This window comes from Eupeodes corollae, chromosome 3 (assembly GCF_945859685.1).
Source record: "Eupeodes corollae chromosome 3, idEupCoro1.1, whole genome shotgun sequence".
NCBI classification, from domain to species: domain Eukaryota; kingdom Metazoa; phylum Arthropoda; class Insecta; order Diptera; family Syrphidae; genus Eupeodes; species Eupeodes corollae.
Genome location: NC_079149.1, coordinates 29,607,545 through 29,620,941, shown reverse-complemented (window position 1 = coordinate 29,620,941; position 13,397 = coordinate 29,607,545). Strand labels below are relative to the sequence as shown.

Sequence of the window (13,397 nt, the reverse complement as noted above, 5' to 3'; positions counted from 1 at the left end):
ATAGTTAAACTATGAAAATATGAAAAAAAAAAATCGATTTTTTTTTATTTCTAGACCAGAATACCCCCTTAAGTGACTTTTTTTCATAAGTTTAATGACATTTTTTGACTATTTTTAAGGACTCAATTAAGATGTAGCAATCATGATTTAAAGCTTCCAACCTTTCTTTCTATAGAAGAAATACGTTATCATTCTTAGTAAATGTAAAAAATTAAAGTGGATTAAGAATTTTCCTAAGAACTGGTCACAATTATTATTTTCAAACATTCATTTTTATATATTTCAATTACACTGTTAAACAATGTAATGGTTAAGGATAGTTAAATTTTAAGGTCCGATGTTGATTTTGAATGAAACTCAAATTATTTAGAAAATTATATTCGTTTATTTTTACTCTGATAATATCGGCTAAATGGCCTCCACGACGAAACACCTTCATCTGATGGTCAAAATTTTCGATGACGCTGAGGCTCTATGCTGTGAATTAATACATTTTTCTGGCTTATCGATGCACAATTTTTTGTTCAAATAACCCTAAAGAAAGAAGTCCAACGTGGTAAAATCACATGATCTTGGCGGCCAATTGACATCACCATCACCTGAGATAACACAGCCATTAAATTTGTGGAGAAAAAGAGCCATTGTTTCGTTAGTTGCGTTGCATGTTCATATCTTCCAATTTTATTTTACCAAAAACTACAGAACGGCCTCATTAAAAAAAAATATGGCCCGATAATGTCGTCAGCCCATAAACCGCACCAAACAGTCGTCATTCTTTGGGATTCATTGATCTTTTAACAATCTGCAGCAATTCTGTTTACTAACGAATCCCTTGAAGTGAAAATGTGCGTCTTAACTAAAGACGATTTTTCTCCAAAAATGATCATCCACTGTTACCATTTCTCGCTTACCATTCTGACCATTGACGACCTTTTAAATGGTGAAGTTCTTAATTCAATTGCGTTTGAATGCAGGTCTTTCTTTATATTTGTTGTCCGGCTGCAAATACAGCAGCGCTTTAACTCCTCCTGGAGCTTAGGACAGCAATAAGATCCTTCCACCTATCCCGATTCACCGCAACTGAACTCAGCTGTGTCCACGATTGAATACATTGAGACCGAGCCTCCTTCAAAACTGATGACCTCTTTGGTCTTCCAACGCGTCTATTACCCTGGGGATTCCATTGGGAGGATTGTTTTGCTATATTGTCGTCCGGTTTCCTCAGTGTATCACCTACCCAACGCCATTCCCATGGCATGATGCCTACGTCCAGTATTTTATGTGCGGTCCTATTCCACAACTCAACGTCAGAAATGGTTTGCGGCCACCGGATCTTCAGAATAGAGCGCAGACAACGGTTAACGAAAGCTTGTAGTCTGCTCGAGATGTTGGCAGAGCATTTCCATGTTTCAGAAGCATATAACAGCACTGATTTGACGTTGGATTCGATGAGTTTCAACTTGGTGCGTAGCGATATTTTGCTAGAGTTCCACACAGGAGAAGGGATTCTAAATGTACTACGGGCTTTGTTTATTCTTCTGTTAACATCCAGGTCCGTTCCGCCATCGAGAGCTATAAAACTTCCCAGATAATTAGACTGCTCGACCTCCTCCATGGTCCCCTGCCTTAGAATAACTTGTGTGCTTAGGCCTGTGGTCATTACTTTGCTCTTATTTGTGTTAATCCTAAAGCTGTCCCTTGTGTAACACAAAACACCTTGCATTGTTGTACGATTCTTTAATAACAGCGACAATTTTCTCAGGGATTCCTCGCGCAATAAGCGATTTCCAGATGCATTCACGATTGAACCGATCAAATGCATTCTCAAAATCTTTAATCATTAGGTACAGCGGTGATTGGTACTCAGATGATTGTTCGAGTATGATTCGCAAGGTGTTGATGTGGTCGACGTACGATCGGCCACTGCGAAACCCCGCTTGGTGGCTATTGAGTCTAAGCTCGACCCTGGACTTAATCCTCTCGAAAATAATAGTTGCCATTAACTTCGGAAAACGGACGGAACTGTGATACCGCACCAGTTTCCTTTTTTCCTTTCTTTGGTAACTTTACAATAACTCCATCCTTCCAGTCCAGTAAGCTTTAGTCTCCCAGACAGCCTGCACGAGTTTAAACAAATACAGGAAGCTGCCTCAGGACTACCATTAAGTCCAGCTGCTTTCTTTTTCTGTAGAAGATGTATCGCATTACTTATCTATGCACTTGTTGGGGGACTGGTGTCAATACCCCTGAAAGATCTGCGCATGTTGTTCAAATGTGGATTCAATTCTGTCATTGTCATTATTAAGCAGCACGCAAAAGTGCTCCTTTGTAGCTGATCTTCTATCGTCACTAAAAGGTCGCCGTTCAAATCTAACACGGGATGGTTAGTGTAAGTGCTACTACGCTGTCCGACAATGTCCTTAGTGATTTTATACAGCTTCCTTGCGTCCCCTCTTCCTGCAGCATATTACGCATTTTCCGCAAGTTTGTCCACCCTTGCCCTCTTGTCACGTCTCACACACTGCTGCACTGTCTTATGAGATGCTCTAAACTCGTTTCGTAGAATCAATTTCCGCTGAGCATCACTTTCTGAATTGATTCTAATTTTAAGTGTTATTCGATATGTGATTTTGTCCAAGATGTTGGGATATCAAGGAATCTGTAGCTCTTGTCTGTCTGGGTATAGTTTCAGTTCCAGCTTCCATGTAAGCGCTCTTAATTTAGCCCCACAAAGCATTTACCAGCATTTTGTATGTTTGATGCTTTGTCGTCGAGTGTGATGACGAAATTACGATTTACGTTAGGGTGATTTGGAGCGCTTGTGTTGAATCGTGGTCTCCTTGATATACCCTCTGAGCGACGCTGTACAGCAGCTGTTCGTAAGCGAAGCAAACCCAGTAGCAGGTCTTTATGCATAATGTTTATCAACAACGAGCGTGGGAGGTATAATTGTTAGACATGACTAGTTCAGGTGAACTGCTCTTCAGACACACTATCATGAAAAGCAGCAACGCAGTACGCGCTGGACAAGCATGCACTGGTGTTTTCCTATCTTATACAGGCCCGGTTTGGTCAAATTTTTGCACGATTATTCAGTTTGTACTCACATTTGGGCGATTAAATTGACCAAAAAATGACGAAGTGCACTATATGCATATTGATGTGAAAACCTTTTTTTTCAAAGTAAGTCTCAATATTTTTAACGCGTTGCTCGGTTGTCTATCTTTCTATGGTTCAAATTGAATTAGTCTGAAATTGCGAAATGTCAAATGAAATGCAAAAAAAAACTCGGCGTGTAGGTGTGGTTTACATTCAACATCGGCCTTAAAAATGTAACCACCCCTTATTAGGATTTTCAGACTATTTAAATTTATGAAGTAGAGTTTTTTTTTATAAAATATTAGATGATTGTACAAATAGTTTAATGTTTTTTAGTCTTAACTTATTTTTCAAAAAATCCTCATTTCTTTTAGGTTTTTAGCTGGCATACATTAATTTGAAAAGAATGCGTTGCTACATCTTGATCTCATTTAAAATTCTTTCCCTTGAAGTCTTAACATAAAGTTTTGAAATGTTGGACAAAAATTTTGTCTCGGGTTGGATTTGCATTCAGCACTTAAAGTTCACTCGAAAACGAATTGTTCAAAAATATGAAGAAATAACATTTACGGGTTTTCAAAACTTAAGATAGTGTCAAATGAAGACCATCCGTAAATGATAAAGGTTTTTTACTTTTCATAATCATCATACAATTTATGTTACGTGATTTATTATTGTGTTTTAACTTAGCCTTAAAAAACCCGTTTTTGGTTGTCTTTAATATTTTTGAAGAGTCAATATTTCAAAAATCTAATTTGATAGGAAAAACTTAAGAGGCCACCTTAATACTTTAAAAAACTATTGTTATTTTTGTACTGCAGACAAAAAAAAGTTATTTTGTCGAAAAGTTTTATTTTTTTCATAATTTTATTTATGTAAAATTTCTAATTTTCTCAACATTTTTGAAATTCTTTTATGTTTTGAATTTTTTAAACACTTAACCTTGGATACCTTGAAATGAAAAACTTCTTCAAATTATTTTGAAATTTCTTTTTGATTTCACTAATAAAATTATTTCTTTTCGCAAACTTTTAATTTGATTTTCTATTATCTTCAAAAATTTTGAATTACATACTTCTTAAATTTTTAATCTTCTTAAAGTGTTTAGTTTCTTCCAATTTTCTAATTTCATCAAAATTTCGAATTCCTTCAAAACTTTAAATTTCTTTAAAAAGTTTAATTTCATCGAAATTTTTAATTTCTTTAATTAAATGTTTTAAAAATTTGCAATTTCTTCAATATTTTGATTGTCTTAAATTTTTTTTAATTTCTTTAAAATTTTGAATTCTTCAACATTTTTAATTCGTCAAATTGCTTCAAAAATTTGCAATTTCTATTTTAATTTTCTTCAAAATGTATAATTTTTTTTAAATTTGTAATTTCTTTCAATTTATAATTTTCTTTTTAAATTTGTGATTCCTTGAAATATTTTAGTTCCTGCAAAATTTGTAATTTCTTCAAAATTTGTAATTTCTTCAAAATTTGTAATTTCTTCAAAATTTGTAATTTCTTCAAAATTTGTAATTTCTTCAAAATTTGTAATTTCTTCAAATTTTGTAATTTCTTCAAAATTTGTAATTTCTTCAAAATTTGTAATTTCTTCAAAATTTGTAATTTCTTCAAAATTTGTAATTTCTTCAAAATTTTTAATTTCTCCAAAATTTGTAATTTCTTCAAAATTTGTAATTTCTTCAAAATTTTTAATTTCTTAAAATTTGTAATTTCTTCAAAATTTGTTTTTTCTTCAAAATTTGTAATTTCTTCAAAATTTGTAATTTCTTCAAAATTTGTAATTTCTTCAAAATTTGTAATTTCTTCAAAATTTGTAATTTCTTCAAAATTTGTAATTTCTTCAAAATTTGTAATTTCTTCAAAATTTGTAATTTCTTCAAAATTTGTAATTTCTTCAAATTTTGTAATTTCTTCAAAATTTGTAATTTCTTCAAAATTTGTAATTTCTTCAAAATTTGTAATTTCTTCAAAATTTGTAATTTCTTCAAAATTTGTAATTTCTTCAAAATTTTTAATTTCTCCAAAATTTGTAATTTCTTCAAAATTTGTAATTTCTTCAAAATTTTTAATTTCTTAAAATTTGTAATTTCTTCAAAATTTGTTTTTTCTTCAAAATTTGTAATTTCTTCAAAATTTGTAATTTCTTCAAAATTTGTAATTTCTTCAAAATTGTTAATTTACTTCAAAATTGATAATTTCTTCAAAATTTGTAACTCCTAAACATTTCAAATTCCTTCAAGTTTTTTTTAAATGCTTCTCAAAGTTTGTAATCTCATTGAAATATCTAATTCGTAATAAAATTTAAATTTCTTCAAAAATTGTTATATTCTTCAACATTTTTAATTTCTTAAAAAAATTTTAATTTCTTCAAAATTTGTAATTTCTTCAAAATTGTAAATATCTTTAAAATTTTATAATTTCTTCAAAATTGTTAATTTCTTCAAAATTGTTAATTTCTTCAAAATTGTAAATTTCTTCAAAATTTTATAATTTCTTCAAAATTGTTAATTTCTTCAAAATTGTAAATTTCTTCAAAATTGTAAATTTCTTCACAATTGTTATTTTCTTCAAAATTGTTAATTTCTTCAAAATTGATAATTTCTTCAAAATTTGTAATTCCTAAACATTTCAAATTCCTTCAAATTTATTTTAAATGCTTCTTAAAGTTTGTAATCTCATTGAAATATCTAATTCATAATAAAATTTAAATTTCTTCAAAAATTGTAAAATTCTTCACCATTTTTAATTTCTTCAAAAATTTGTAATTTCTTCAAAATTTGTAATTCCTTCATTTTTTTTTCATTTGTTATTTCTTAAAAATTTGTAATTTCTTCAAAATTGTTAATTTCTTCCAAATTTGTAATTTCTTCAAAATTTGTAATTCCTTCAAAATTTGTAATTTCTTCAAAATTTGTAATTTCTTCAAAATTTGTAATTTCTTCAAAATTTGTAATTTCTTCAAAATTTGTAATTTCTTCAAAATTTGTAATTTCTTCAAATTTTGTAATGTCTTCAAATTTTGTAATTTCTTAAATTTTTTAATTTTTAAAATTTTGTAATTTCTTGAAAATGTTTCTATTTCTTAAAAATTTAAAATTCTACAATTTTTTGAATGTTTGAAAATTATTAATTTCTTAATATTTCCTGTAGAAATGTGAAGACAGTTGAAAGTTGTCAAGACTGTTTTAAAATTCATTAAATTAAAGACGGGCTCAGGGGAAAATGGACACTAATGTATGTGGTCTATATAACGCTCCCCAAAAAACTAAAAGAGTCCAAAAATTGCTGCTGACATTTTTGTTTTCTCAAAACTGTCCCAATATTTCGTCAAAACCGTAGTACAATACAAATTTTTAATATATCTAAAAACAATTTTGTTATTCGATCAGAAAAAGATACAAATATTTATTTTCACTTTCAAAACATTTTTTTTTCAGAACTTTCATGCAATTTTATAATGTTCGAAATGCAAAATAAATACAACAATTAAAATTTAAAATTCAAGTCTAGGCCAAAGTCATACTTTCTGATTAAATATAATTTTGTTTTGAATTCTTTTATATTCTTTTTCAAATATCATTTAGCTAAATTTCCATAACACAAAAGACATCACTGCAAACAGAAAGTCTTAAAAGTTCGCTGAAAAATGGTAAATCTAAAATTTGACACCGAATTCAAAATTCTAATGAGTAAGACCATAAAAGAGTCTCTTGTGTCTTGCAAAGAATTTGTGTATGCAAAGAAAAACTATTGTCTTTGATCATCTCATATCGACCCCGAGGCTTTCTGTAATGTTCCCAAGAGTATTAAAATCCTTTTTACAATAACTTTCTTGATTTCACAATATAGTGCTCTTAGAAAAGTTGACGATTAAAACTTTTCGTTTTCTTAATTTTTTTTACTCCCCAGATTGATGTAAAACTTAACTAAATTATTAATTTAACAAAATTATTAAAAACTTACATCTTTACTACTCGTAGATACAAAAACTTTCACTAAATTTGAAACCTTCAGGAAAAATGGTTCCTTTTCTATGTAAGCATATAAAATAAAAAGGTGTTGAAATTAAAATTTACAAACAAAAAGTCTTTCATAACTTTCTTCCTAACGTCGTCGTCGTTGGTAGGTAGGTAGGTAGGTAGGTCTATAGTAATAAGTTGGTACCCAGGTGGTGTATAAAGTCAAATAATTATCACAAACTCTTAAATGTAGGAAGGTGGATATAACATAGGCAACACAAAAAACTTTAAATTGCAGTTTCTATGCATAACTAAACTATAAAAGATATAGTTTCGGCTATGGACATAGATACTCCTCCACTTTATGTATATTTCAATTTTAAGTTGCCGCCCTTTTCTTAACTTTTCATTACCTCTCCAAAATAATAATAAGACAGTGTGTCTCAACTTAAATGAATGAAAATGTGCCTTGGTAAGTTTATTATTATTATTATTACGGCCGGAGATGATGATGATGATGATTATTATTATTATTATTTTCTCGGAGAAATTAATTTGTGTGAAAATGATACAAAAGATACACTTTCTGACAGCAACAAGCTTTTAAAAAAATATTCCTCGATAATAAACATGTAAATTTACAGTACTGTGAAAATTATATTTGTATATCCAAGGTGCTTAAAAATGTATCCAAATCAAAATTCTTCTAAGTAAGACCGAACAAAATAAAAGACTAAGCTTCAAAAGATTGTATTCATCTCATGCAATCAATTGATTGCGATCTTTTAAAACTTAAAGTATTCGTTTGGAGTATCAAAGCATTGTTACAGAATGATTGGTACAAATTGTATTATTTTAGAAACAAAATGAATGCAATCTTAGTTGAATTGAATTCGTAAAAGATTGCATTCGCAAAAGATTGCATTCAAAGAAGATTGCATTCTTTCACATTATTGTTTTCACGAGCAGGGGAATATAATTTAATGAAATGTTAATTTAATTTTACAAATGAACTGTTTTTACAATATTTTTCCTCCATGATATATTTTTAATTTAACATTTAACCAGGTTATCGCGTGGGATATCTGCAGAGATGCGACCAACATTGTATCTTGTATCTATTTTATAAACAAAATTATAAAAAACACAAAAAAAGATACACGAAAACCTCCCAGAAGTGTAGGTCTGTTGTTCAGTATAGAAGTAGGTATATCTCAAATTTATCTCTGGTGGATTTTGGTTTTGCTTTGCTGTGGGCAATCAAATTTATAAATCTCTTGGGTGGGTGGTGCTCCGGGGCTCCCTTTCAATAAAAGAAAACAAAATGAAACCAACAAAATAAAAGATTTTGTGTATAAAGATAAAATTAACCCAATTACGAGTGCTTCCCATAAAATTTGATTTGTTTGGAAAATTTGTTTTCTTTTTGTTTTAAACAATACCAAAGCCAAGCCGAACCACTGCCTCTGCCTCTGCCGCTGCCGCTCGCTGCACCTCTTCGTGACAAAAATGACGACGGAAGTAATATTTGTGATGACTTGTGGGTTCAAAAAGGGGCGATTTCTGTAAAGATACAAAACAAAACAGGGAAATTCATTAATTAAAAAGATTTAAATAAAAAAAAACAACAACAAATTAATGAACTTAATCTTATTTATATAAGACTGGGTAATCAGGTATCTGTAGCATAAAATAAATCTAATTGAATTAACACGAGTTTGTTTATATATTTACAAGAATTAAAAGAGAGAGAGACATAAAATGGATTATAGGGCATAATTAGTATTAAATTAAAGCTTGTTAAGTAAGGTTTCTTATTTGTATACATTTATACAATAAACCGCCTTCAACGACGAAAGGTTGGAAAGGTGGGGAAGACTTGAATTTAATTGACTAACGAAGTTTAAATTACGCACGAATAAGGAAAGTTATATATTTGATTTTATATGTTTTCCTTTTTATTGAGAAAGAAAAATTATTTTCGTTTATTGCTAATTGAAGATTTAATTGATGATAGATAAGGAGGGTGGAGGCTGTAGGCGTATTACGTGCGAATTAAAACAAATATAATTTCTTAACAATAATCTTATAAGAAGACTACAAAATTTTATTCAAAAAAATTGGAAACCAATTATTTTTTGTGAAAATGGAAGTTTCCAATAAGAGGTTTTACTTTAAAATTCAAAACAAATACCGAGTTTTTTAATAGAAAGCTTTGAATGTTTATTTCATTTTAAGGAGGCGATTATGTCATTCAAAGAAATTTAAGAGACTGTTACTGTTGCAATACCATATTTTTCAAATTTTCCATTCACACAATTTACATTTGTAGTTGCAAAAAAATTTCATTTTTAAGGGCTTTGATCAATTCTTAAGTATTGGCAGAGACTTTATCTTTCATGTGACCATAAAGAAAAAATAGGTAGTGTTAAATCTCAAAATCTCGGTGGCCAATTGTGATTACCACTCCGAGAAATAACACAGCCAGTAAATATTGAGACTGTTTCGGTGCTTTTGTGGACGCCTTGTTAAAAATGAACGTTTCCACGTGAATATCTTCCTATTCCGGCTATACAAAATATTAGTAGCAAAATCTGCTCACCGTCGCCGTGACATTATTTTCGAATACACAAAGTCCAACCACATGGCTTGAATACAAACCGCATAAACAGCAATGTTTCGAGAATAGAAAGGCTTTTAAACAATAATTATTAATTATATTTTTGTACATTTTAAAAACTCAATCAACAAAAAGCTTTCAAACCTATTTCTTCATGCAAAATACAGTAAAATTTCGTTTATAAAATGCCTAAGTTTAATGAGATATCGACAAACCTGAGTGTTCGCCAACACTACGTACAAGAGACATCAGCAATATTCTTAGCTGTTTTTGAACGACGCGACGCAACAGTTTCGATTCTTTACATCAAAAGTTTTCTATCCTCTACAGTTTCGTAATGCTAATAAAGTTCAAAAAGCTTACCGTGTATTTAGTAAATGTTTACATTTTCAATGTATTGTTGAAGCGTGTATAGTTCTATTTTTAGTTATGGCTTATTACTTACTCTTCAAATGTCAAATTATGAGTGAAAGCTGTCAAAATCGCGGATTATTAAAAAATCCTTTTTAATTTGATTAAATTCCATGTAAATTACATTCTCAAAGTTTATTGCATTCTATTACAGTTTGATTGAGGAACTTTCAATTTTAACAGCTGTTAAAAAAGTCAATACCCGTGTTTTGTTGGAAAATCTATCAATGGTATAGTAGGATTTTACACGTATAACAAAAACAATATCTGCAGTACGAATATTACTGATAAAAGTTAAAGTAGAATCTTATCACGGGTGGGTTTTCGACATTGATACGAGTCTCGAATGGATCTAATATGATTTCGTTTTCAAATATTGGTAGGATTGCTATTGCATTTGTATCTCTATGGCTGTGTTCGTTGAGTAATTGTACATTTGGAATCATTTGTTTTCCATTGGGAAAACAAATCAATCTGTCACTGTTGATATTATTTAGTTTTGTTTTGCTATGTTTCCACCAAAGGTTTCTCTCTGTTAAGATTAAACAAATCTTTTGGGTGTTTCCACTGCACATGGAGATTTAAAAATCATTAAGTTTGACAGCGTTTTCTAAAATGCAAATCTTCATAAATTTTGACTAGAAATGATCCCCGACGAATCAAGCTCATTTCAACTCGATTCAGGTATATGAAGAATTGAGGCGTCAACATCAAATGTAGTAATCTACGAACAAACCCCCTTATTTTTTAAAGAATCTCAATTTGCAGCTGTTTCTTATCAATTCTTCTTGAAAATTGTTACTTTTATTAGTTTTAGTTAGTTTTTTTTTGTATGTTGAAGTTAATTTAAACTTTTGATTTTCACGAAAATATCTGCTATCTGTGTTTTTTTATTATTATTCTGACAAGTCTTCTTTCAGTTGTTCCAATTTTAGAATACAAAAATCTGGCTACTGCCGATGGGTTTTCTTGGGAAATTTTTACTATACTATTTATAGAGTGTCAACAAAAACACGGTTCACCCTATAATCATTTATTTTGACCAATTTAAATAAATTCAACTAAATATAAATATTAATTTAAACAAGATGAACAAATTACTAAGTGATTAAGATCACAATTAGTTAATATCGATGCAAATTTAATTTTGAAATTTTGAATATTAAAACAAAGAAATCGAACTCTAAATAATTCGTTCTACATTTGTAAACTCTATCTGGCTGCTGAACAAAATATTTCTAAAATATGTTAATTTTATATGTTTTAGCTACTGATGCAGAATATTAAAAAAAAAAAAACAATTTAAACAATTTCCTGACTCATACACAAATATTTAATCCTATGTAAAATAACTTAATATTCTTAATTAAATTACCTACTTTCCTTTTAATTTATAGGCCATATACACAATTTACTTAATGGTGACAAAATACCTACACAAAGCTTAATAATCTCTTATGGTAGCTAAAGTTATGGACAAAATAATATTAACACTTGATAAAAAAAATTCTCATGGAATAGCCTTGTTTGATTAAAAAAGACACATTTTTGGTAGGATTTTTAATCGCGAAAGAAGTTGAAGTTCTCTAAAATGAAAAACCTTTGTTCTCGTCGCTTAGCATAACTCATAGCTCATAACACTAAATCTCTGACTTCTTGGTGGAAAGTATTACACTTCTAAGTTATTGTTGTTGTTTGACCGTGTGTCGTATTTGTTCACATTTACTAGAATTTAACCTACAAAAATATGCCCTTAGATGGAGTTTCCAACAGGGTCACTAAAAGAAGTATTAGTATAAAGAATATCGAAGTTTTGATATTAAAAAACAAAATTTATATTTTTGAGTGGTATTCTCAATAATCGACTTGAATGTCATTAGGAATTTTTCATTTAAAATATTTCTCTTCTTTTAAAAGTTATTTTCTTTCAAATTTAAGCAATCTTTAATAAAGCGTGGTTAAATTTTAAGGGCCGATGTTGATTTTGAATAAAACACAACTTACTAAGGAAATTACTGTAATTTTTTTGTATTTTGATAACATTGGTATGGTTAAATAATGTACCGATTAAATATCGGTCACCCTAAGACATAAATGAGATTGTATACCGTTAATGTGCTGAATTATCTCCTCCTTCAGCTATTAAATTGTTTCTTCCTACGTACACCTTTTCTTTCAAATAACTCTAAAAAAAGAAGTCCAACGTTGTCAAATCACATGATCTTGGCGGCCAATTGAGATCGCCACACCTTGAGATAACAAGGTCGTTAAATTTGTGGAGAAAAAGAGCCATTGTTTCGTTAGCTGTGTGGAAAGCAGCACTGTTGAAAATATATCGTCCAAATCAATATCTTTCAATTCGGGGCATAAAAGTACGTTACCATCTCACGATGGCAGACATCATTCACGGTAACTGCCTGACCGGCCTAATTTTGAAAAAATACGGCCTGGTGATGCCGTCAGTCCATAAACCGCACCAAACAGTCACTCTTTGTGGGTTTTTCGACAGTCAATCTTGGATTTTCATTCCACCAAATGCGGCAATTCTGTTTGTTGATGAATCCACTGAAGTGAAAATGGTCCATATCACTTAAGATGTTTTTCTTCAAACATTAATCATCCACTGTTGTCATTTCTTGAGAACATACTGATCTTTGACGACGCTTGAAATAACCAAGAGGCTTTATTTCTTGAGTCAATTGTACCCTGTAAGTGTGAAATGCAAGTCTTTATGCATAATGTTCGTCAACGACGAGCGTGAGAGAATAATTTTTGCAGTACGAGGTAAACGAGCATGCACTTGTGTTTTCATATCTCCTAGAGACCCGGTTTGCATAATAAGTCTGATTAACTTTGACGCTTAGCTCGATAGTGTATATATCCACGATTCAAATTGTGAAATGTCAAATGAAATGCAGACAAATTTGCGTTAAGTGTGGATCACTTTCAACATTGGCCCTTAAAATTTAACCACCGTTTAGTTCCAATTCAGAAATCATTTCTCAAGCCAAAAATATCCAACTATTTTCCAATCTGCAATTTGTCAACGATTCCAAAACTTGTTGAAAAGCTAGTTTGGACTTTGTTTCAGGTAGGTCAACAAATACCAATACTTATGTGATCAATAAAATGGGAGAAAAGGTATCAGTTTGATGTGATCTATACTAACTTCATTACGGCTTCAAAAAAAACCTTTTTTAAGCATTGGTTTTTCATAAATTTGTCTTCAAGTGATTGTCATCTGAACTAATAGGATGCATTTAATATTTGTCTCCATTGATAATTTGCTCTCTTCT

General features: G+C 30.2%; 1 protein-coding gene across 1 annotated transcript in view; it reads left to right on the top strand.

Annotated features, from left to right (window-relative positions):
- Positions 1-13,397, top strand: part of LOC129950053 (serine/threonine-protein kinase N) — a 255,008-nt gene that overhangs the window by 88,864 nt on the left and 152,747 nt on the right. The window lies entirely within an intron of this gene.